The sequence below is a fragment of the Scyliorhinus canicula genome, chromosome 9 (assembly GCF_902713615.1).
Source record: "Scyliorhinus canicula chromosome 9, sScyCan1.1, whole genome shotgun sequence".
Taxonomy (NCBI): Eukaryota; Metazoa; Chordata; class Chondrichthyes; order Carcharhiniformes; family Scyliorhinidae; genus Scyliorhinus; species Scyliorhinus canicula.
The window spans coordinates 133,391,634-133,417,216 of NC_052154.1; the positions used below are offsets into that span (position 1 = coordinate 133,391,634).

A 25,583-nucleotide genomic window follows, 5' to 3' on the forward strand; every position below is an offset into this window, starting at 1 on the left:
TTAAATTGCCCTTAGTTTCCGAAATTGCCCTTAGTGTTGGGTGGGATTACTGGGTTATGGGGATAGGGCGGGAGTGTGGGCTTGGGTAGGGTGCTCTTTCCAAGAGCCATTGCAGACTCGATGGGCCGAATGGCCTCCTTCGGCACTGTAAATTCTATGATCTATGAAAGGGCAACTCACCTCCTCACTTTCTCTCAGTCGCTATTGCGCCAGCTTCACGTTTTTGCAAAGGAGTAATAAACGACGCCCGCCTGACTTCCTGCTGTGGAATCAGGTAACTCCTGGGATACCCTCTGCATTCGACTTCAATCTCCTTAATGAGATTGAAATGAATGCAAATAAGGGTTAATGATATTCTCGCCATTCCTGGGCGAGATCTGGAGCTTGCCATCGGGAGCGGACCAGGTGAATCGTAAAATGGTTTGCGCCCGCCACAGATCCCGATTTTTCCCGCTCCCGCTATTCACCTGGCACTCCTGGATCTGCACCGGCGCAACACAGTCACAGCCCATAGTGTGCCAAAGACCTGGGAACATCATTAGTCACAGCAACTTACTGCCTGGGAGAAGTTAAAGGAAGATATATACACTTGTATTTATTTCTTTCTTAAGTTAATACTGAGCATTATTGCAGATGTTCTCACATCTGTTCCAATCTTCAATTAGTATTGACTGTGTAACAGGATATTGAAACTCAATTATGAAGGCTGATTAATGTTTAGGGTGCCATTGAGCGGTGCATCGGGCCCCTCAAGTTGCAGTTTCGATGCCTCAACCGCTCCTCCAGTACACCGCCCGGAGGGTCACCCGCTTTGTTGTGGTCTGCTGTGCCCTCCGCACAGCAGCGGCGGGATGAGCTGGAGGTTGGTGACGAGGGACATGTGGCCACATGGGTGGAGGATGAGGAAGAGGAGGGGGCGGGGACGTGGATGATGAGGAGACGCCGGACCAGCAGGGGCTGGGGCTGGAGAACCTGAGGCCAAGTGGAACAGGCAGCGGCGGTGAGGTTCCGGCAAGCCTGGAGGGCCTGGGAGGCCCTCATACTGGCCCGATTCACCTTGGACGTGACCTGGTCCATCGTCGCATCCTTTCTCACCCACCACCCCCATTTCCAATCCACCCAGGGTATGTGTCACATCACTCCAGGATGCTGGGACTGTGTCGGCACTGTTAGTGGGTCACTGTCGAGGGTAGGGGGTGAAGATAACCTGCAGAGATCTGGGTGCTGGTGTTCCTCAATCTATGCCATAATCTGACCCCTGCTTTCTGCTGAGTGCTTGCTCACACCCACTACCTGCATGCGGTGATGCATTGCAGAAGAAAGTGACAGGCTTCCTACTGGTTGTACACAAGAGTGTTTATTGTTTAATATATGTCCCCACTCTCCTGATGGTGCATCCCACCCCTCACTGCTCCCACCTCTTCATCCACCATCCCCCCTCCCCCGGTGTTCTTAGTGATCATTGAAGTGCTTGGCCCTCCTAGCTCCACCACTATGTCTAGGTGTGTCCCCAGAATCCACATCTGAGGTGGGGCAGCCAGCTGCTTACCTGACCTCATCCTGTGGCCTTCGATGCCCCTGGTGGGCGTCCTCTGGGGCCGTGGGGCGCCAGCTCACTTGTCAACGCACACGCGCATCCACATCCATGCCGCCCTGTCCCGTGTGCTGACCCCGAGATGTGGCCTCATCAGAAGGGTGGATCTTGGGAGTGCTCGTGGCCACCATCGCCGCCTCATGGGACAGGTCTGTGTTGGTACTTTCGGTCGGTTTTAATAGGGCCCTGGGGTTCTCCTTGGGACGGAAGGGCAGCAGGGTCGAGCCCGGGCTGCCCCTGCATCATCTGGCTCTGCCAGTCTGGCGGTTCCCCATGGTCCTTTACATCATGTCGACACTCTTGGTGATGCTCCTCAGTGATTGGGCCATGCTCTGCAGCACCTTGTCAATGCCCACCTGTGACTCGGACAAGCTCCGTAACACCTCGGCCATTCCCATCAGAGAGCGGGACATGTCCCGCAGAACCTCATCAAGGTCAGCCTGGTGCTGGGTGACATCCCCCAGCGAGGTAGACATGCCGAGACACTCAGCCATGGCCGTCACCGACTGCGTGGCGCCTTGGACACCTTCCCTTATGGTGCCGATATTGTGCACCAGGCTCTCCACTGCGGTCGGCACCCTAGCAGTGTTGGCCTCTGTGCCACTCATTGCCGGCGCCATCTCCTGCACCTGTAACCTCTGGGACTCCTCCAATCGGCCAGGGATCTGCTGAAGTGACGCTGACATTTCCCTCTGAACTGGCAGGTTGGTCCCTATCGTCACCATCAGCCCCAGGTGACCCTGTTTCAGAGGCTCAGCATCAGGCGTTGAATCCAGAAGACCTCCGACTGCTGTCTCGCCTGGGGGTTCCTACCTCCACCAGATGTACATCAGCAGCAGCGAGATGCTCACCAGCTGGTGTCCCAGAGACCTGACCACTAACATTTCCCACCGAGGGGTGTGTATCTGCGCTGGTGGAGGCTGGGGTGACAGCTGTGCCACGACTATAACAGTTGCATCCTCAAAGCTCTCCTCTGAGGTGTTCTCCTCACAGTTACCCTGAGAAGGAGATGTCTCTGCTGGCCCGGGAGCCCCCCCCCCCCCCCCCCCCCCCCCCGGGTGCCATTCCGCCTGGTCCAGGTTTGTGTGGACCAGTGCTGATCCTTGTCCTGCTGTGGCCTCTCTGGGGTGCCAGGGAATTGAGGGAGGCCGGTGGATCCCGGGCAGATAGGTAAAAGCATCCGGGAGCGGCGTCTGGGCAGGCCCATTTGGGGAAAAATTCCGACTCCAATGTCTCGCGGGACTTCGGTGATTCCCCCAAGCCAGGAGGCTGTCGGGAGGTCTGCTGAAGGCCTCTCCTGTGATTCTCCGGCCGCATTGTACTCTCACTGGAGCACAACGCGGCAAGAGAATTGTGCCCTATGAGTCTGATTTCCTTGTCTCTCCTATGCTGTAAACCGGCATGAAAAGCACACATGAAGGACGCTCTAGACAAATGATATGAACGCACTTCTATTTCTGGGTAGTGCAGGGAAGTCCTTCATTAAACTCCAGGGCCATGTCTGCTTTCTTAAGTGGATGTAAAAGATCCCAAGGCACTATGTGACGAAAAGCAGGCAGCTCTATTGCTGCCTTGACTAATATTTATCCCTCAACCATCATCAACAGAAATCAGTTTACCGGTCATAATCACATTGCTGTTAGTGGAACTATGCTGTGCCCAAATGGGATGCTGAATTTCCAACATTGCAACAGTGACCACCCTCCAATAAAAAATACTTCATTGGGAGTGAGCACTTTGGGACTTTTTGAAATTGTGAAAGGTGGAACCTAAATGCAGGTTTTTTCATTTTTCTTTGTGTTCAACCAGTTCGCCTGCATCAGACATAATGTAGGTACAGGCCGAGCCCCCGGTACAGCGTGCGCCTAGAAACAAGGGCTCAGAAATACAACCATTTCAGCTACAGGCCAGCTGGCTGTTATCCTTTGATCCATGAGGTGGTCTACTTGTCTTTTTGACTCTCTCTCTCATTATACTACCTCCTTCCCTTCATCTCGTCAGCCTGTCAGTAAACTTCAAGACTTTTTTCCTGTTGTTACTCTTTCAACCCCCTACGAGGAAAGACCTTGTAATGCATCCGATTCGTCTCCGATACCTCACAGTATGAGCCACCCAGGTAACTAGGGAGCGGAGCATCCTCCCAATTGGAGAAACCCACCACAGGATATAAAGCCTGACCTGGGAGCAGGTCGGGGGAGGCGACCCTGAGGGGTGTGGAGAGGAGTGATTGTTGTGACTAGTGTGGAATAAAGAGACTTGTATCCAGTCAGCCTGGCCTCTTGTGGAGTCTTTGCCTTCGTCCGCAACAGTTACCATAGCAACGTTTAGATTGCTTCTGTTTAAGTATAGCATGGTAGCGCAGTGGTTAGCACTGCCCCCTCACAGCTCCAGGATCTCGGGTTCAATCGCGACCTCGGGTAACTGTCTGTGTGGAGTTTGCACATTCTCCCCGTGTCTGCATGGTTTCCTCTGGGTGCTCCGGTTTCCTCCCACAGTCCAAAGATGTGCAGTTAGGTGGATTGGCCATGCTAAATTACCCCTTAGTGTCCAAAAAAGATTGGGTGGGGTTGCTGGGTTACTGGGATAGGGTGGAGGTGTAAGCTTAAGTGGGGTGCTCTTTCCAAGGGCAGACTCGATGGACTGAATGGCTTCCTTCTGCATTGTAATTTCTATGATTCTAAGTATAGACAATATGCCTCAATTTTAAGAATCCTCCATGGTAGGATCAGAGGTAGCAAAAATGCTGACACAAGGGGCGAAATTCTCCCCTACCCGGCGGGGCGGGGGGGTCCCGGCATAGCGGAGTGGTGCCAATGACTCCGGCGTCAGGCCTCCCCAAAGGCGCGGAATTCTCCGCACCTTTAGGGGTTAGGCCCGCGCCGGAGTGGCTCCCGCTCCACCGATGGCGCCAACGGACTTTGGCGCTACACGCCCGGCGTCGGGGCTGGCCGAAAGTCATTCGCTGGTCCGCGCATGCACCGGAGCGTTAGCGGCCGCTGACGTCACCACCGTCGCATGCGCGGTGGAGGGGGTCTCTTCCACCTCCGCCATGGTGGAGGGCGTGGCGGCGGCGGAAGAAAAAGAGTGCCCCCACGGCACTGGCCCACCCGTCGATCGGTGGGCCCCGATCACGGGCCAGGCCACTGTGGGGGCACCCCCCGGTGTCCGATCACCCCGCGCCCCCCCCAGGACCCCGGGGGCCTGCTCGCGCCGCCAATCCCGCCAGCACAGAGGTGGTTTAAACCACGTCGGCGGGATTGGCCTGTCAGCGGCGAGACTTCGGTCCATCGCGGGCAGGAGAATCGCCGTGGGGGGCACGCCAACCGGCGGGGCGTGATTCCTGCTCCCGCCGATTCCCGGGTGGCGGAGAATTCCGGCCACGGCGGGGGTAGGATTTACGCCGGTCCCGGGCGATTCCCCGACCCTGCGGGGGGTCGGGGAATTCCGCCCATGCTTCCTGCCCCCATTCTTGACACCGATGATGTAGTGGTAATATCACTGGACTAGTAATCCAGAGACCCAGGTGAATGGTCTGGGGACTGATGGGAAGGGTGTTCCAGGGTTATGACCCAGTGACGGTGAAGGAACAGTGATAGAGCTCCAAGTCAGGACGGTGTATGGCTTGCATGGGAATTTTCAGGTGGTGGCGTTCCCTTGTGTCTGCTGTCCTTGTCCTTCTATATGGTGGACGTCATGGGTTTGGAAGGTGTTGTCAAAGGAGCCTTGATGAGACTCTGTGGTACACCTTGTAGATGGTACCCCCTGATGCCACTGTGCATCAGTGGTGAAGAGAGTGAATGTTTAAATTGATGGATGGGCTTTTTGTTTTGATTTGATTTATTATTGTCACATGTATTAGTATACAGTGAAAAGTATTGTTTCTTGCATGCTATGCAGACAACGCATACCGTACATAGGAAAGGAAGGAGAGATTACAGAATGTAGTAATAGCTACGGTATAGAGAAAAGATCAACTTAATACGAGGTATCCATTCAAAAGTCTGACGGTAGTAAGGAAGAAGCTGTTCTTGAGTTGGTTGGTACGTGACCTCAAACTTTTGTATCTTTTTCCTGACGGAAGAAGGTGGAAGAGAGTATGTCCGGGGTGCATGGGGTCCTTAATTATGCTGCTGCCTTTCCAAGGCAGCGGGAATTATAGACATCAATGGATGGGAGGCTGGTTTGCGTGATGGACTGGGCTACATTCACGACCTTTTGTAGTTTCCTGCAGTCTTGGGCAGAGCAGGATCCATACCAAGCTGCGATACAACCAGAAAGAATGCTCTCTATGGTGCATCTGTAGAAGTTGGTGAGGGTCGTAGCTGACATGCCAAATTCCCTTCATCTTCTGAGAAAGTAGAGTCATTGGTGGGCTTTCTTAGCTATAGTGTTGGCATGGGGGGGACCAGGACAGGTTGTTGGTGATCTATAAACCTAAAAACTTGAAGCTCTCGACCCTTTCTACTTCGTTCCCATTGATGTAGACAGGGGCAAGTTCTCCACTACGCTTCCTGAAGTCGCTGACAATCTCCTTCGTTTTGTTGACATTGAGGGAGAGATTATTGTCGTCGCACCAGCTCACCGAATTTTCTATCTCATACCTGTACTCTGTCTTGTCATTGTTTGAAATCCGGCCAACTACGGTGGTGTCATCAGCAAATTTGAAAATCGAGTTGGAGGAGAATTTAGCCACACAGTCATAGGTGTATAAGGAGTATAGTAGGGGGCTAAGGACAGAGCTTTGTGGGGCACTAGTGTTGAGGATGATCGTGGAGGAGGTGTTGTTGCCTATCCTTACTGATTGTGGGATGTGGGTTAGGAAGTTCAGGATCCAGACACAGACGGAGGAGCCGAGGCCCAGGCCACGGAGTTTGGAGAGGGGTTTTGTCGGAATAATGGTGTTGAAGGAAGGCTGAGCTGTAGTCAATAAATACGAGAGTGACATAGGTGTCTTTATTATCTAAGTGTTCCAGTGTTGAGTGCAGGGCCATGGAGATGGCTGTGGACCTGTTGCAACGGTAATCGAACTGTAGTGGATCAAGGCAACCCAGGAGGCAGGAGGTTGGCTCTGATCAAATAGACAGCTTTGGCCTGGATGGTGCAAGCTTCTTGAGTGTTGTTGGAGCTGCACTCAACCATGCAAGTGGAGAGTATTCCAAAACACTCCTGAAATGTGCCTTGTGGACAGGCTTTGGGGAGTCAGGAGGTGAGTTAATCTCCTCAAAATTCAGAGCCTCTGGGTAGCATGTGGCGCAGTGTTTAGCACTGGGACTGTGGCGCTGAGGACCCGGGTTCAAATCCCGGCCCTGGGTCACTGTCCGTGTGGAATTTACACATTCTCCCCGTGTCTGCATGGGTTTCACCCCCACAACCCAAAGGTGTGCAGGTTAGGTGGACTGGCCACGCTAAAGTGCCCCTGAATTGGAAAAAATAATAATTGGGTACTCTAAATTTCTTTTTTGTTATAAATTCCGAGCCTCTGACCTGCTCATGTAGCCACAATATTTATCAGGCTAATCCAGTTTAGTGTCTGGTCAATGGAAACCACCCAGGTTGTTGATAGTGGATGACCCTGTAATGCCATTAAATGTCATGGGGAGATGGTTGGATTCTCTCTTGTTGGAGATTGTCATTGCCTGGAGCTTGTGTGGTGCAAATGTGACTTGCCACTCATCAGCCCAACCTCGAATGTTATCCAGGTCTTGTTGGACATGGACATGGACTGCTTCAGTATGCTTCAGTATCTGAGGAGTTTCAAACAATGTTGAACATTGTGCAATCATCAGCAAATATTCCCACTTCTGTCCTTGTAATGGAAGGTCATTGATGAAGCAGCTGGAGATAATTGGGCCGAGGCGCTACCCTGAGGAACTCCAGCAGTGATGTCATGAGACTGAGATGATTGACTTCCAACAACCACAGCCATCTTCTTTTGTGCTCAAACCAGGGGTGAGTTTGCAGCCTGAGTCCCATTGGCCCGGCTCCTTGAAACCACATCTGATCAAATGTTATCCTGATGTCAAAGGTAGTCACTGTCACGCAGACTGTCCATATCTGATTCTGGCACTGTTACTCTTCCTGCACTTCCACAACATGCTCATCACCCAGTGCCGCCATATTTAATCACGCGCAAGGACCCACTGAAGTAACTGTATCTGTGCTGGTGGGTGGTGCATTTGTAACATGTGACAAAGTTGTTCTGAGATCTGCTCTCGCAGAATTGCCTCGGTGATAATACGGAGTTGGTCGTATTGCATCAACATCAGCGTCTGGGGGAAACACAAGAAGGGGCCATGAGAACGAGCCTTTGAGAACAGACGCCTCTGCTGTGCTGAGCTTCCCCAATGCAGCCCAGTCTTCAGTAAGCTGTCAGATGGGTTGGAGTGCAATGCATTTCCGTAGGCTACACATTGCACTCCCCACTCAGCACCTCCGCCGCTGATGCCCATCCTGCGTTCCCCAAAATCCCTGTGGTCAGTGACCGTAGTGAGCTCCATGACTCCCTATTCCATTGTAGTGATGACATGCAGGTATGGATCCCCTCCTCCTGTCTGGACTTCTCTTGGGTGTTCTGTGCCCATTTCTGTGGAAAGGACAAAAAAAATTAGAGATCAGGCACTGCTGGCCTCAGCAACCAATGCCAGTGGCTTAGTGACATGCGAAGCAGCATGCAGCAGTGCTAACAAATCGTCAGCAGCACTATAACTCAGCCTCGCTGAGGCATCAGTAAGCACCCAAGGAACACAGGGCGCGATTCTCCCAAAACGGGAGAAATCGTAAGGGGGTTTGACGCCAGCGCGCCCCTTCCCGACCGGGAACCGATTCTGGTCCCCGGTCGGGGCTAGCAGCCCGACGCCGCAAGCTCCGGCATCACGGGCTTAACGAATTTCGTTAAGCCCGCTTGCCGGAGTTAGCGCCGGCTGACGCGTCATATGACGTCAGCCGCGCATGCGCGGATTGGAAGACTCCAACCCGCGCATGCGCGGATGACGTCATCGCGTATTTGCGCGAAACCCGCGCATGCACGGGCCGGGATGCCCCTCAGCCGCCCCGCGAATGGATACTGCAGGGCGGCGGAAGGACAAATAGTGCGCGGGCATCGGGCCCGCTGCCCGCGATCGGTGCCCACCGATCGCGGGCCCATGGCACCCTTGGCACGGTCGTGGTACTGCCGTGCCAATCGGTGCCATGGTTATAAAAAGCGAGTTGTTCCCGCCGTTTTTACGAACGGCCAGACCAGGTCTGTTTGCCGTTCGTAAAAACAACGTAAAGGGCTGAGACTTCGGCCCATCGAACAGCTGTGAATCGCTGCCGGCCGTAAAAAAACGGCGGCAGCGATTCGTGTCGGGAGTTGGGCGGGGGGGGGGAGAATAGCGGGAGGGCGGGAAAAATGTCGGGAAGGCCCTCCCGCTATTCTCCGACCCGTCGTGGGAGTCGGAGAATGTCGCCCACAATCTTTCTAAGTTCAGGAGCAATACATCACCTCAGCTGCTGTGTCTATTGAAGGTTGAATACCTGTTCTGAGTGAATAAGGTAATTGAACCTCTCTCTTCACTTGAGCCAGTTTCTAAAGCCCACATTCCGTCTGCTCACTTTGTCAAAGATGTTAATCCAGGCCTGCTTGGTTTGGGATGATGGCATTCTTCCGTCGCCCTGCACAGAGTCTCTCCAATGGTGAGCCTACCTTCTTAATATGGGGTCAAAGGTGGCCACTGACCCAATGCAGCCAGAAACCGCAGTGACCATCTAACCAGTTTAGGCAGTCCTTCTTCCTCCGCCCCCCCCCCCCAACCCCCCCCCCCCCCCCCCCCCCCCCCCCCCCCCACCTTGTCTCCAACCTTGGGTATCGGCTACCATTCTCTCGACACTACATGAAAGGTTATTCATGAAGGCCCCGCCTTCTCAACCTTGCCCCTTGCCTGAGGAGTGGTCATCCTCAGGTTAAATCACCACCAGTCAGCTCTCCCCCTCAAAGCGGAAAGCAGCCTATGTTCATCTGGAACTATGGGCAGCACGGTAGCATGGTGGTTAGCATAAATGCTTCACAGCTCCAGGGTCCCAGGTTCGATTCCCGGTTGGGTCACTGTCTGTGCGGAGTCTGCACATCCTCCCCGTGTGTGCGTGGGTTTCCTCCGGGTGCTCCGGTTTCCTCCCACAGTCCAAAGATGGTGGATTGGCCATGCTAAATTGCCCGTAGTGTCCTAAAAAGTAAGGTTAAGGGGGGGGGGGGGGGTTGTTGGGTTACGGGTATAGGGTGGATACGTGGGTTTGAGTAGGGTGATCATTGCTCGGCACAACATCGAGGGCCGAAGGGCCTGTTCTGTGCTGTACTGTTCTATGTTCTATGTTCTATGGCAACTTTACCTTACCTTGCTTTCGTAAGAAATAGGAGCAGGTGTAGGCCATATGGCCCCTCCACCCTGCTCTACCATTCAATCAGAGCTGAGCTGAACTTATCAACTCCAGCTTCTCCCTATCCCTTTATGTTGACACTCTTTGGTCCAAATTGCTTGCTCTGGCCTCCCATCAATGGCTCAACATCTGCCCTTGTGGAGTCCAGTGACACGTTCACTCTTTCAACATACCTTCTGTCACTGCAGTGTGGATCCCAGTGGAGCCTGAAGAGACCCCTCTCCCTCCACCACCGTGTAATTTACCTTGTACTAAGTGGACAGACATTCTGTCCCTAACAAGGCATTGAGAGACCTCCCAGAAACTGGAGACTTTGAGCTGGATTCTCCCTTTCAGCGGCTAAGTGCCGGCTCGAACGGAGAATTTCTGGGAGGTTGACAATGAAAAAATCGGCGCCGACCCCTCAGCGATTCCGGGACCGCCGAAGGGTTAGTAACGGCACCGGGTGAAACTCCCGGCTCCTGTGCCGAAAATGGCAGAGCAATAGCCGGGTCCCTAGCCGCACATGCACATGGCTGACGACATGCAACAGTTGTGCCGTACAAAATGGCACCGGTCATGCGCGGACCCGACCTGCCATCTCACAGATCAAACCCTGGCCACCCCCCACCAGTCCCCAGCCCTTGCGGAAGCCCCCTCGGCCAGCGGCATGGATCCCGGCCGAGTGTGACGGCGCTGGACACAGTCTTCAGCTGCCACGTGGGTTTCTGACTGCTGAGGCCACACGTGTCCCGCGCCATCGGGATCTCGGCTCATCGGGGGCAAAGCATCGCGGGAGGGCCGGCCGGTGACGTGCCAACGGCATTGCAACGGCGCGCGGTGCACAATGCGATTGCACCATTTCCCAGGGTGCAGAGCTGATTCTCCGCCCGATCGACGATTACGATATCGCCGTTGGGCAACAGAAAATCCTGCCTCATGTCTCCACTCACTAGTGAGGATTACATGGCCTCCTGCTGCGCTTCTTGCAGGAAACCATTCGTTAAAGAACATAAGAACATAAGAACTAGGAGCAGGAGTAGGCCATCTGGCCCCTCGAGCCTGCACCGCCATTCAATGAGATCATGGCTGATCTTTTGTGGACTCAGCTCCACATTCCGGCCCGAACACCATAACCCTTAATCCCTTTATTCTTCAAAAAACTATCTATCTTTACCTTAAAAACATGTAATGAAGGAGCCTCAACTGCTTCACTGGGCAAGGAATTCCATAGATTCACAACCCTTTGGGTGAAGAAGTTCCTCCTAAACTCAGTCCTAAATCTACTTCTCCTTATTTTGAGGCTATGTCCCCTGGTTCTATCTATTCCCTTCATAATTTTAAATGTTTCTATAAGATCCCCCCTCATCCTTCTAAATTCCAACGAGTACAGTCCCAGTCTACTCAACCTCTCCTCATAATCCAACCCCTTCAGCTCTGGGATTAACCTAGTGAATCTCCTCTGCACACCCTCCAGTGCCAGTACGTCCTTTCTCAAGTAAGGAGACCAAAACTGAACACAATGCTCCAGGTGTGGCCTCACTAACAACTTATGCAATTGCAACATAACCTCCCTAGTCTTAAACTCCATCCCTCTAGCAATGAACGACAAAATTCCATTTGCCTTCTTAATCACCTGTTGCACCTGTAAACCAACCTTCTGTGACTCATGCACTAGCACACCCAAGTCTGTCTGCACAGCGGCATGCTTTAATATTTTATCGTTTAAATAATAATCCCGTTTGCTGTTATTCCTACCAAAATGGATAACCTCACATTTGTCAACATTATATTCCATCTGCCTACCCTAGCCCATTCACTTAACCTATCCAAATCCCTCTGCAGACTTCCAGTATCCAGCGGCGGCCCTAGGGTTGCTGGCGCCCCGGGCAAGCTAAACTTCGGCGCCCTTGGTGGGGGGGGGGCGGGTCCGAGAGGGGGGGTGGGGGCTGAGAGGGGGGGCGGGGCCGAGGGGGGGCGGACCAGGGGGGGGACCCGAGGGGAGGGCGGGCGGACGGACCCGAGGCGGGGGGGGGGGGAGCGGACCGAGCGGGGGGACGGACCGGGGGGGGCCGCCCTGGGGGAGTGCGGCCACACTGGGGGAGTGCGGCCACCACGCATGCGCTGGTTGGTGCCGGCCCAACTGCGCATGCGCGGGACCCGAGTCTGGCGCCCCCTAGCACATGGCGCCCCGGGCGACTGCCCGAGTTGCCGGTGCCTTGAGCCGGCCCTGCCAGTATCCTCTGCACTTTTCGCTTTACCGCTCATCTTAGTGTCATCTGCAAACTTGGACACATTGCCCTTGGTCCCCAACTCCAAATCATCTATGTAAATTGTGAACAATTGTGGGCCCAACACGGATCCCTGAGGGACACCACTAGCTACTGATTGCCAACCAGAGAAACACCCATTAATCCCCACTCTTTGCTTTCTATTAATTAACCAATCCTCTATCCATGCTACTACTTTACCCTTAATGCCATGCATCTTTATCTTATGCAGCAACCTTTTGTGTGGCACCTTGTCAAAGGCTTTCTGGAAATCCAGATATACCACATCCATCGGCTCCCCGTTATCTACTGCACTGGTAATGTCCTCAAAAAATTCCACTAAATTAGTTAGGCACGACCTGCCCTTTATGAACCCATGCTGCGTCTGCCCAATGGGACAATTTCTATCCAGATGCCTCGCTATTTCTTCCTTGATGATAGATTCCAGCATCTTCCCTACTACTGAAGTTAAGCTCACTGGCCTATAATTTCCTGCTTTCTGCCTACCTCCTTTTTTAAACAGTGGTGTCACGTTTGCTAATTTCCAATCCACCGGGACCACCCCAGAGTCTAGTGAATTTCGGTAAATTATCACTAGTGCATCTGCAATTTCCCTAGCCATCTCTTTTAGTACTCTGGGATGCATTCCATCAGGGCCAGGAGATTTGTCTACCTTTAGCCCCATTAGCTTGCCCATCACTACCTCCTTAGTGATAACAATCCTCTCAAGGTCCTCACCTGTCATAGCCTCATTTCTATCAGTCGCTGGCATGTTATTTGTGTCTTCCACTGTGAAGACCGACCCAAAAAACCTGTTCAGTTCCTCAGCCATTTCCTCATTTCCCATTATTAAAACTCCCTTCTCATCTTCTAAAGGACCAATATTTACCTTAGCCACTCTTTTTTGTTTTATATATTTGTAAAAACTTTTACTGTCTGTTTTTATATTCTGAGCAAGTTTACTCTCATACTCTATCTTACTCTTCTTTATAGCTTTTTTAGTAGCTTTCTGTTGCCCCCTAAAGATTTCCCAGTCCTCTAGTCTCCCACTAATCTTTGCCACTTTATATGCTTTTTCCTTCAATTTGATACTCTCCCTTATTTCCTTAGATATCCACGGTCGATTTTCCCTCTTTCTACCGCCCTTCCTTTTTGTTGGTATAAACCTTTGCTGAGCACTGTGAAAAATCGCTTGGCAGGTTCTCCACTGTTCCTCAACTGTTCCACCATAAAGTCTTAGCTCCCAGTCTACCTTAGCTAGTTCTTCTCTCATCCCCTTGTAATCTCCTTTGTTTAAACACGAAACACTAGTATTTGATTTTACTTTCTCACCCTCCATCTGTATTTTAAATTCCACCATATTGTGATCGCTCCTTCCGAGTTTCTGGATTCTTTGTATCACAACGATACCTAAGTATGGTGACCAGAATACTATGTGAGAACATCTGTATGTTTTATGCCGTGGTACTTTTGTTCTTCGAACTTCAAACCTGGATATATACAATAGGGAAACAGTGCTTTTAAAGGAAGTTTCCCTTCCCCCACTGGCGAGGTATGTAGGTTAAGTTCATTTTGTCAGCCTGGTACAGACTAGCTCCCAATGTTTAACTTGTATCCAGCATGCAAATATGGCTTAAAAAAAATCTGATAAACCTTTACATTATAGGGCGTGAGTCAAAACAGAATGTGTGGTCTAACTGCAATTAATAAAAAGGGTCAGTTTTTATACAGATACTTTCATCCTGTGGACCCTAAACTAAATCACTGGCTTTCAATTATACTTATTCTGACTGTTTATTTTTTAAACACTGGAGATTTTTGCAGACTGCCTGAATGGATTTTCTCTGTCCCCATGGCCTAAAAATGAGAAAAACATACATTGGGATGGTCACAGAAAAAGTAAAAAAATTGTAGAATGGATTGAACTTCGCTCACCTCTTACCTTTCCCAGGTTAGCTCATTCTCCCCAGCTCTGAAAGTTGAGAGACTGCCTCGCTAATACAAAACAAAGGGCAGCCATTGATGAGCTTCAGAGGGCTTTGCCAGTGAACAATGCTGGGACTGTTGCCCAGTAAGAAGTCTTACAGCACCAGGTTAAAGTCCAACAGGTTTGTTACAAACACGAGCTTTCGGAGCCCTGCTCCTTCCTCAGGTGAATCATCCTCACTCACCAGAGGAAGGAGCAGGGCTCCGAAAGCTCGTGTTTGTAACAAACCTGTTGGACTTTAACCTGGTGTTGTAAGACTTCTTACTGTGCTCACCCCAGTCCAACGCCGGCATCTCCACATCAGGACTGTTGCCGATCATGATATTTATGAATTCAAATTTCTCTGACACCAAATTATGTTTGGGGCTCAAAATAAAAAGAGAATATTTAGATATACACAGGAAAATAAAGAATTAACTACAGAACAGAAGCATCAGATATGATATATAACATTGAAAGATACGAAGTAGCACACATATGCACTAAAATAACAAAACCTGATTGCAGCATGAAGAGTAAATTATTAAATTAAGTTAGTGAAAAGAAGTCCCTGATGTAATATTTTTTTAAAAGGTGTTGGGCAGGATTCTCTGTTGCCTGACGCCGATATCGTAGTCAGCGATCGGGCGGAGAATACCTTCTGACCCCAAATCGGGGGCGGTGCAGGTTTGATGCTGGTTTTCGAGTCTCCGCCCCCTCCAAAATGGTGTCATCGCGTTGCACACCATACGCCATTAAAAATGCATTGGCGCGCCATCAGAAGGCCCTCCCCCAATACTCTGCCCCCGAAGGCCGAGTCCCCGTCAGCGCGGAACACTTGCACTTTTTTTTTTCGTTGCCCCGCGTGGCGGCTGCAGACTGTGTCCAGTGCCGCCACAGTCAGGGGGGGGTAAACTGTGCCACTGGCTGGGGGTGCTTTGGCGAAGGCTGGTAGGTGGTGGTCCAGGGAGTCATTATTTGGCAGGCCGGGCCCACGCGCGGCTGACGCATGTCGTGCGACGCAACCGCTGCAAGTCATCACCGTGCATATGTGTTACCACGGACCCAGTAATTCTCTAGCCATTTTTGGTGTTGGAGCTGGAGTTTTACCCGGCGAGGTTGCTAGCCCCTCAACGGTCCTCGAATCGGTGCAGCTGTGGCGCCGTTTTTTTCTGGCGTAAAACGCCTCTGTTCCCACGCCAGTTTCAGCACTTAGTCTCAAAATCAGAGAATCCAGCCCATTTTATTCCAAACATACTCAACACAATAACACAATCTTAACATTTACTCACCCCCACTACAAACAACAAATATAGCCAAGAATGGCTATATTTACTCCCCCCCCACTACAAACAACAAGTATAGCCAAGAACGGCTATATTTACTCCCCCCCCCACTACAAACAACAAGTGTAGCCAAGAACGGCTATATTTACTCCCCCCCACCCTCACCCCCACTATAAACAACAAATATAGACAAGAACGACCTCCACAGTACCTCAAACCTTCTTTCCAACCTGAGAAACTCGTACAAGTCTCCAGGCCATGCCGCAGCCCCCAGCGGCGTGGCCGAACACCAATTCAAAAGTATCCATCGCCAGGCAATATGAGAGGCAAAGACCACAACATTGGCCCCCTTCCCCTCCAGCAGTTCCGACACCCGAAAGATCGCCATCAGAGGGTTTGGCTTCATCTGAACCCCTACAATCTTCAATAAATTCCCGAACACTGCTTCCCAAAAGTTCTCCGACTCCTCACATACTCAGAAGATATGAGCATGATTCGCCGGCCCCTTTCCATACCTCTCACACTCGTCCACTACCCCCGGAAAAAACCCACTCATCCGGGCCCAAGTCATGTGGGCCCTGTACACCACCTTAAATTGTATAAGACACATCCTTGCGCAGGAGGTGGTTGAGTTCATAGAATTTACAGTGCAGAAGGAGGCCATTCAGCCCATCAAGTCTGCACCAGCACTTTGAAAGAGCACCCTACCCAAGCCCACATCTCCACCCTATCCCCATAACCCAGTAACCCCACCCAGAACTAAGGGCAATTTTGAACACTAAGGGCAATTTAGCATGGCCAATCCACCTAACCTGCACATCTTTGGACTGTCGGAGGAAAACCGGAGCACCCGGAGAAAGCCCACACACACACGGGGAGGATCTGCAGACTCTGCACAGACAGTGACCCAAGCCGGGAATCGAACCTGGGACCCTAGAGCTGTGATGCAATTGTGCTAACCACTATGCTACTGTGATGCCCACCAAGTTCACTCGGTGCATTACAATTCCAAGATTAGCGCATCCACCATCCGGAAAATGGCCTCGGGGAGGAAAATTGGGAGGGACTGAAACACAAACAGGAATCTTGGCAATATGTTCATCTGGAACATATTCTGGAACCAACTGCACCCACCCACCAATGTCAGGTACAGCGTATCCCACCTTTTAAGGTCCCCCTTGATCTCCTCCACCAACCTCGTTCAATTCCACCTATGAATTTTGCTCACTAATTCGTCACCTGAATCCCCAGGTACTGGAACTGCTCCCTTGCCACCTCAAATGGCAGAACCCCCAGGTTTGACCTCCCGCCAAGCTGCATTCACCGGAAACACCTCACTTTTCCCTACGTTCAGTTTATAACCCGAGAAGGGGCCAAACCTCTTCAGTAAGCCCATGATTCTGCACATGCTTTCTAACGGATCCGTCATGAACAGCAACAGGTCGCAAGCATACAACAACACACGGTGCTCCCTGCCCTCCCCTCAATGCCCCACCATTCAGCCAAGGCCCAAAGTGCCATTGCCAAGGGCTCAATCACCAATGCATACAATAGAGGGGATAGCGTACACCCCTGCCTCCTACCCCTGTTAGCTCAAAATACCCTGGGTTTGTCTCATTTGTTTGCATAATTGCTATGGGGGACACAAACAGCAACCGAACCTATGCCACAAACCTCGGCCTAAACCCAAACTTCCCCAGGATTTCAAACAAATACCTCCAATCTACCCAGTCAGAGGCCTTCTCTGCGTCCCTTGGCACAATCGCCTCTGGCACTCGCACCCCTGACGCAGTCATAATTACGTTTAGCCACCTCCTAAATGTTACTCGAGAGGGCCTCCCCTTGACAAACCCCGTTTGATCCTCCTAGACCACCTCCAGCACACAACCCTCCAACCGTCTCACTGATGCCTATGCCAGGCCTTTCACATCCGTATTCAGCAGCGGGATGGGCCTATAGGACCCACATTCCAATGGATCCTTCCCCGTTTCAGAATCAGCTAAATTGATGCCTGCACCAGTGTAGCCAGCAACTCTCTCTTCTCCACTGCTTCAGTAAACATGCCCAACATGTGTGTGTGTGTGTGTGTGTGTGTGTGTGGGGGGGGGGGGGGGGGGGCCAACACCATCGCAAACTGATTATAAAATTCCACTGGAAAGCCATCCAGCCCCGGCGCACAACCCAACTCCATCATGCCAATGTACTCCACCACCTCATTTAACCCAAATAGCTCCTCCAGCGCCTGCCTCTTATCTTAATTCAATTCTGGGAAGTCCAGCCCATTTAAAACTGACCCATATCAGGCTCCTCACCCCCCAGGCTCGGCCCTATACACCCCCTCATAAAAGTCCTGAACACCTCATTTATCCTTTCTGGATCCGACACCACGTGTGTGGGTCCTCCCCCACCGTCACCTGAAGAATTTCCCTCGGCGCTGCTTGTCACCACAGCTGGTGGGCCAACATGCCACTCGCCTCCCCCCCCCCCCCCCCCCAAACTCACACTGTGCGCCCACGTCCTCCACAGCTGATTCAACTGCCCTTCCCGTCGTCAACCGATCAAACTGCCCCTGTAACTTCTTTCTTTCCCCCAGAACTCCTTTGTGGGGGCCACAGAGTGGCTCCTATCCACCTCAACTATTCAACAGTAGCCGATGCTCCGCCCGCCCCATCCTATCCTTATGGGTCTTGCACAAGATAATTACTCCGGGCCACCACCTTCAAGGCCTCCCAAAACGTGGCTGCTGATCCCCCCATTCTGATTAAGCTCAACATAATTCTTAATCGCCAATGCCACCTTCCCACAGAACGCCTTGTCGGCCAAAACCCCCAAATCCAAGCTACACCCTGGCCTCTGCGTTGACCTGAATTAAGTCTAACATCTAGATAGTGCGGATTGTGTTCCCAAATCACTGCTCCCACATATTCTGCACCTTCCACCCATCAGCACCACAAACAAGTCAATCCAGGAATATACATTACACACATACGAGAAGAAGTACTCCCTCTCCCAAAACTCCACGATCCATCATCCCCATTTCCTCCATAAACCCGCCCAGCTCTCGCGCCATTCTTGACCTCCCCATGGACTTAGGGCCTGACCTATCCACCCTCAGCTCCAATACATATTTAAAATACTTGTCCCCCATAATCAGCTGGTGAGAGTCCAAATCCGGGATCGCTCCTACGAGCCTCTTCGTGAATCCGGCATCGTCCCAATTAGGCGCACACACATTCGCCAACACCACAGGAGTGCCCATTAGCACCCCACTTACTATCACAAACCTCCCACCGCACGGGTCCCACACCTCCCTTGTAAACCCCGTTTTCTTCGTCAGCAGTATGTTAACCTTCCCCCCCCCCCGCCCCCCCCCCAACTTCGAGTCAAACCCCGAGTGAATTATTTGCCCCACCGCACCTTCCTCAACTTCACCTGAACTTTCACCCGGAGTACGTCTCCTGTAGGAAAATCACCGCTGCTCTCAAACTTCCAGTGTGCGAACACCCGGTGATGTGTTAGGCAGGTTGGTTCGACATTGACTGCAACTGGATGCAGGGAAGTTAGAAGCAAACGTCTGACACCGGAGATGATGAAACACTGTTTTATTTAACTATGAACTGCTGTACATGTTCAGCTGTGGGTTGACACTCTATTAATCCTACTGATGACCTCTTACTGGCTTGACCAGACTTACTAGCTACCACATGGCAATAGTGCCCACTAACGTGTGCACTCTGACCATCTCAGTAGCTGGGTCCTGAGAGAAGGAGTCTTAATGCCCTGTGGGCTTTATAGTGGTGGTGTCTTGTCTGGTGATTGGTTGTTCTGTGTTCATTGGTCATCCTATGTGCCAATCACTGCCTGTCTGCATCTCATTATATACATGAGTGGATATTATGACACCCGGGACCGCTTAACCGGCCTAATTAGCCCGCGGACATTCCATGTTATGATTCTCACCAGAGGCTTCCACCTGCCCTCCCCTCAGAGCCGCCATCATTGCCTTTAAGCTCTGCCCCCACAACCCCACTCTAAATCGTGCCGAACCCGAGATGGCCCCCCCATCCCATACATGACCAAACTCACCCTCCATAACTGTCACATCACCTCCCCTTCCACTGTAGCCCCCCCCCACTTCACTTCCATTCAGTAGCATTTCTCACTAGCATCGTTACTCCCACCTGCGCACCCCCCCACCCCCCCGTTGCTTCTCACCAGACATCCCTTCGCCCCCCCGCACCCAACCCAAAGTGAGAAACAACACCCCAAAATGGCCCCCGTACAGAGTATTTGCGAGCCGCCCCATTCCCAATCCACAACAAACCCCTATGCACTACGCAGAGCATAACCAACAGAGTGCAAAGCAATTGAACACTATACTCCCAACACTGAAGGGCCCCCTCCAAAAAAAGCAGTAATTTAACTTCAATACAAAAATATATAAGAAGGGGGAGCGGGGTGCAACCACCCCATAACAACCTTTCCCAATCGGCAAACAGAAACACAAAACAACATTCAACAGAGACAGAACTTTCACCCATTTTCACCCACGCTCCCCCTTCAGTACACCCCAGTTTATGTTCCTTATCAAAGTCATTCGCTTCTGCCGGCATCCCAAAGTAATATTACCGGCCCTCGAAAGTGACCTAAAGTCTGGTCGGGTACAGCACCCCAAACCGAATTTGTCGCTGGTACAACACTGCTTTGGCCTTGGTGAACCCCGCCTGTCTCTTGGAGAGCTCCTCACCAATGTCCTGGTAAATCCAAATTCGGTTTCCTTCCCAATCACAATCCTGCTGCGCCCACCTCAGAATCTTTCCCTTGTCCTGGAACTTGTGTATACGCACAATCACCGCCCGCGATGGTTTCCTGCTCTTGGTCTCTGCCTCAGGGACCTATGGGCCCGGTCCACCTCCGGGGCCTTGTCCAGCACCTTCTCATCCACGAAGGTGGCCAGCATCCTCGCAACGTAGCCCGTTGCACTTGTTCCGTTCAATAGGCCCACACTCATCAGATTTTGCCATCTGGACCCTTTTTCCTGGCTCTCCACCTTTGCTCGCAGCATCTTGCATATGTCCCCCAGGATCACCATCTCCACTTCCAGTGTCACAATCCGGTCACTCTGGATAGACACCACCTTCTTCACCTCCTGGATCATCACACCTGCACCTCGAGGCTCTTCTCCTCCTGTGCCACTGGCCCCCCAATTGCCTTTGACCAGTCACTCTGCATTTCTCTACGCTCCAGCGAAATCCGTCCTTACTGAAGCTCATCAACTGCTGCATTTGCAGCTTTCCAACCAACCACCATCCTTTCCCTTCCTACAGGTTTGCAATTGATGCTGCACCACGAGTCTCCCCAACTCCTTAGCCGGGCTCTCACTGTCTTCTGTCAAGCTTGGTACCCAGTAAACATACCCATCCGGGAGACAAATAATCACCCTCCACTTTCTGCACAACCTTTCTGCTGAAATTCCCCAAAGTTTGGATAAAAAGGGCCAAAACCAATGCTTTCAAGCAGGAGCCACCCTGTGTGCAGCCACTCACTCCATGGCCGCTCCCAAAGTCCCTGGTGTAATACTTGACCAAACATTGAATACCACATAGAATCCCTACAGTGCAGAAGGAGGCATTCAGCCCATCGATTCTGCACCGACCCTTTGAAAGACCTAGGCTCAATCCCCCCTCCTATCCCTGCAACACCACCGTAAGGGGCAATTGAGCATGGCCATTCCAACTAACCTGCACATCTTTGGACTGTTAGAGGAAACCAAAGAACCCGGAGATAACCCACGCAGACACGTGGAAAACTTGCAAACTCCAAACTGACAGACACCCGAGTTCGGAATCGATCCTGGGTCCTTGGTGCTGTGAGGCAGCAGTGCTAACCACTGTGCCACCCCTTCCCATAGTGAAGAGCGGAAAACAAATAAAATTCTGGGTGTATTAATTACTGGACCGATGATGGGGCCCAATTTCAAAGTCTTTACCAGTTTTACTCAAAAATCACTGTGCTAAACGTCCTGATTTTCTTTCAGCATTTCTTTGACACAGGGTCACCTGGACTCGAAACGTTAGCTCTTTTCTCTCCCTACAGATGCTGCCAGACCTGTTGAGATTTTCCAGCATTTTCTCTTTGGTTTCAGATTCCAGCATCCGCAGTAATTTGTTTTTATCCAGTGTACTGATTTTCTTTCCCAATTAGTCCATCCCCATTTCTATTGGGGCATTCACGTGCATCTCTTTTTCAGATGGGAGCCTCATTGGTGTATTCCAGTAAGGACGTTCGAACATCAGTCGGACCCTGAAGCTGTTGTTTTGTCTGAAATCACAGAGATTTGCCTGAAATTGATACAGCTGAGAAATTAACATTTGAAGTGCTATTTAAAGGGTCACTCATGTGCGAGTGCTTGGGTGTTTGGCATTTGTTTGGGAAAAAAAATTACTTGCCTCGTAGCGACATTGCAGACATGGATATTGATGGATTTATGGTACAACTTGCTACAAAGAATTCAAGCAGCTCAGGGAATTTCTGGATGGACAGAGCATGGGATTTATCTTGGCCCCTGCATTCTGCTTGGAGGACGAGCAGTGACATCAAGCAGGGGAACCTGAGGGAGCTACAGTTAGGATCGTTCGGAATTTTTTTTTTTAATATACGTCTTATTGAGGTATTTTCTTCGGCATTTTAACAGCAACAAAATCAGCAAAATAAATAACAAGAGAAATATATACATAGTGCAAATTCCGCCACCCTCTCCCACAGGTCCTGCCATTACTTACCTACACTAACCTAACCCCCCCCCCCCCCCCCCCCCCCCCCCCCTTCTGCTGACGATTAGTTCTCTGCGAGGAAGTCGACGAATGGTTGCCACCTCCGGGCGAACACGAACAGAGACCCTTTCATGGCGAACTTAATTTTTTTCCAGGCAGAGGAAGCCTGCCATGTCTGAAAGCCAGGTCTCCGATTTCGGGGGATTTGAGTCCCTCCGCACCAGTAATATCCGCCTCCGGGCTACCAGGGAGGCAAAGGCCAGAGCATCTGCCTCTTTCTCCTCCTGGACTCCCGGGTCCTGCGACACCCCAAAAATCGCCGCCTCCACCCTTGTGTTTAATACCGTGGACATGGTGTCGGCAAACCCCTGCCAGAATCACCTGTTTTGGACATGCCCAGAACATGTGGACATGATTCGCTGCCCCCGCCCCCCCCGCACATTGTCGTTAGGAATTTATAAAGGAGGAAACTGCTTTAATGAAGAGACTGTGAAGCCACATCCAGCAAGATTTCACCTCAGTCCCACAGTTGGCCATGCATTGGCTTGAGCAGTGAGTCACTACAGCCCTCAGTTCTTTTTGCCTCAAGGTCACTCCAGACTACAGCAGCTAATATCAGGCATGTTGCTCAGTTGGTACGCCATGCCTGCATTAGGAGGTGACTGAAACCTTCTTTGCAAAGGCCAACCTTTGCATATCATCTTCCTCAGGAACATCAAGAGCCAGCAGGAAAGGGCTATAGATTCTCCGAGTATAGCAGGACTCCCCACCAAGTTCAGGGTATAATTGTCTGCAGTCAAGTTTCTGTCTGAGCGAAGGCTGGCCCTCTGTCAGTTCAGGTCTTCTCCCAGCTGTTGTCAGCCATTTTGCCCAGCAGAAAGAGTAGAAGTGAGTTAGTGCCTGGTTCCTGTATGTGCAAATGTGTGCTGCATCTTTAGTTGGTAGGTATACTGAGAGCGGGGAGACTACACGTTGTGAGTAGGTGACACACCAGAAAATGGTTCCTGCTTGAGAAGAGCCAAGAGAGGCTTTCTGGTTGCTGCCAACTAAAACAGATGCTGTTTGTGAAGTTGTAATGAAAACAAGTGTGTGTGTGTGTGATTAAAATGAGGAGGAGGTTTGGTGCACTATCTCCAGGTGATTGTAGGCCAAGCAGGAGAGGCGGGGAGGGAAGTGTTTGGTGTGTGAGAGGGAGGAAGTGCTGATGAATGGTTTAATGCAGAAAAACAGGTACAGCAATATATACTTCTCACCCATGTTGTTTGGGTAGGCTCCTTGAACCTCATACAGCATTGAACCAAATTCTGTGAGTGCTGCTTTTGGCATTTTTATTTTCTGCTATCTCAGTCCAAGCCCGCTTCAGCATCTGCCATGGCATCAATGGAAAGCGAAGTAGTTTATGGGTTCACACCTACTCCATGAAGATCTCCAGTGCTGAGTCACTGAGCCTTGGTGCTCTTGCACATGCTACGTAGCACCCTACATCTTGGAGTCACAACAAATATTGCAGCAGAGTAAACGACAACCCACTTCTAAGAGGTTCAAGCATTCTTTAAATAGATACCACACTCCTGTTCTCCAATTCAGTGAATTCTCAGGGTGTTGAGTCTCTGGAACGCTCTTCCTCAAACGACAGTGGAAGCAGAATCTTTGAATATTTTCAAAGCAGAGCTAGATAGACCCTTGATTAACAAGGGGGTGAAAGGTTATCGGGGTAGGCAGGAGTTAAAGTTACAATCAGCTCAGCCTATGATGTTATTGAATGGTGGACCAGGCTCGAGGGGCCGAGTGGCCCACTCCTGCTCTTAACTCATATGTACGTATATTCATATGCTCATCATTATGGAAACGTGCAGGGAGTTCTCCAGTCAAATTTGAGTGAGCCTTTCCAATGATATTGGATGGTATTGACCTGATCTTTCCACTCATGCTCAAAGTCTGCCAAAAGTTAAAATTGTCACTAGTAAATCTAAGGAACGAGTACAAACATTTTATCAAACATTATAGTCCAAATCTGCATCAGAGACCTCCTTGCAGAATCTCCCAATTCACCATTGCAACTAGTTAGACATATAAACAAACTGCTAAACATCATGAGGAAATCCTTCAGATTGGGGCCGTGCACTAATACAAAGATGATGAGGAAGTGCACAGGAGTCAAAATAACAAAGACAATCCCAGATTTTGACCACTGCACATTGGAAGAAAAGGTCAGCAATTCCATACATTCTCATGTGAATCAGGGGACTAATGGAGGAAATTAGTAAAGTGCTTTGTGATAAATCAGTTTGAGCATTCTAACAATGCTTTTGGCATTTATTTCCTTTTCTCGATCCAATTTTCAAGGTTTGAATTGACCATTTTTCATACGTTTTCTGCCCAACTCCATGTTTCCTCCATTGAGACTGATTCAACTTCCTCTGAACAGTTTAGCTCAATCTCGATAACACCTCCACTGACTTAACCCATTTTCTCTCCTAATCTTGGTACACTGCACCTTGGGCCATGGTGAAATATAAATGCTTTCACTTTGGTTTCTCAAACATAATAAGGTGGAGCCAGGTTCATGGGAGTTGCATGATAAATAAATTCCTTTTTAATATCTCAGTACTTGCTTTGTTCGAAGATTGCGAGCCCTATGAAACACATTGTTCAAAATCTACCATGCTAAAAATCAGCCTTTTTGGCACCATCTCTCCATTCCTCCCCCCCGCCTCATTTTTAGAAATTTATTTTGTCTCCTCCTTTGAATGTCCTCTGCTTCTATGTCTTTCAGTAACTCCTGGCCACAAGGAGAGGTGAGCACCTTATGATTGTATTTCTGCCATTCCCAATGTCAAATCAGCCACCATTCAGAATTCACAACATGTTGGATCATTGGCTCAAAGTTTATCCATCCCTTTGTTTTGCTAGCCGATTGCTTGTGCCGTGTTCTTTCAGTGTTCCTTTTATTAGGGATCTTGTGAGAGTTGCTGCTCTAAAAGGGCAACTCTATGAACAGCACTGCCCTTACACACAAACATAGTTACTTTAGAGGATCGCCATAGCCACAGGAAAGGACATTCTGAGGCTAAACGGAACATACACTGCTTCTGATTTTAAATAGAAAGGGAGGAAACAATTAAAAGAAAACAGTGTAGTTTGCACATTCTCTCCGTGTCTGCGTGGGTTTCACTCCCACAACCCAAAGATGTGCAGGTTAGGTGGATTGGCCATGCATAATTGTCCTTTCATTGGGAAAAAAAATTGCATACAAAATTTATTTTTAAAAAAGAAAACACAACATATTTCATTTTTAAATGA

General features: G+C 50.5%; 1 protein-coding gene across 7 annotated transcripts in view; it reads left to right on the forward strand.

Annotated features, from left to right (window-relative positions):
* myrf (myelin regulatory factor) overlaps window positions 1–25,583 on the forward strand; it is a 380,450-nt gene that overhangs the window by 223,518 nt on the left and 131,349 nt on the right. The window lies entirely within an intron of this gene.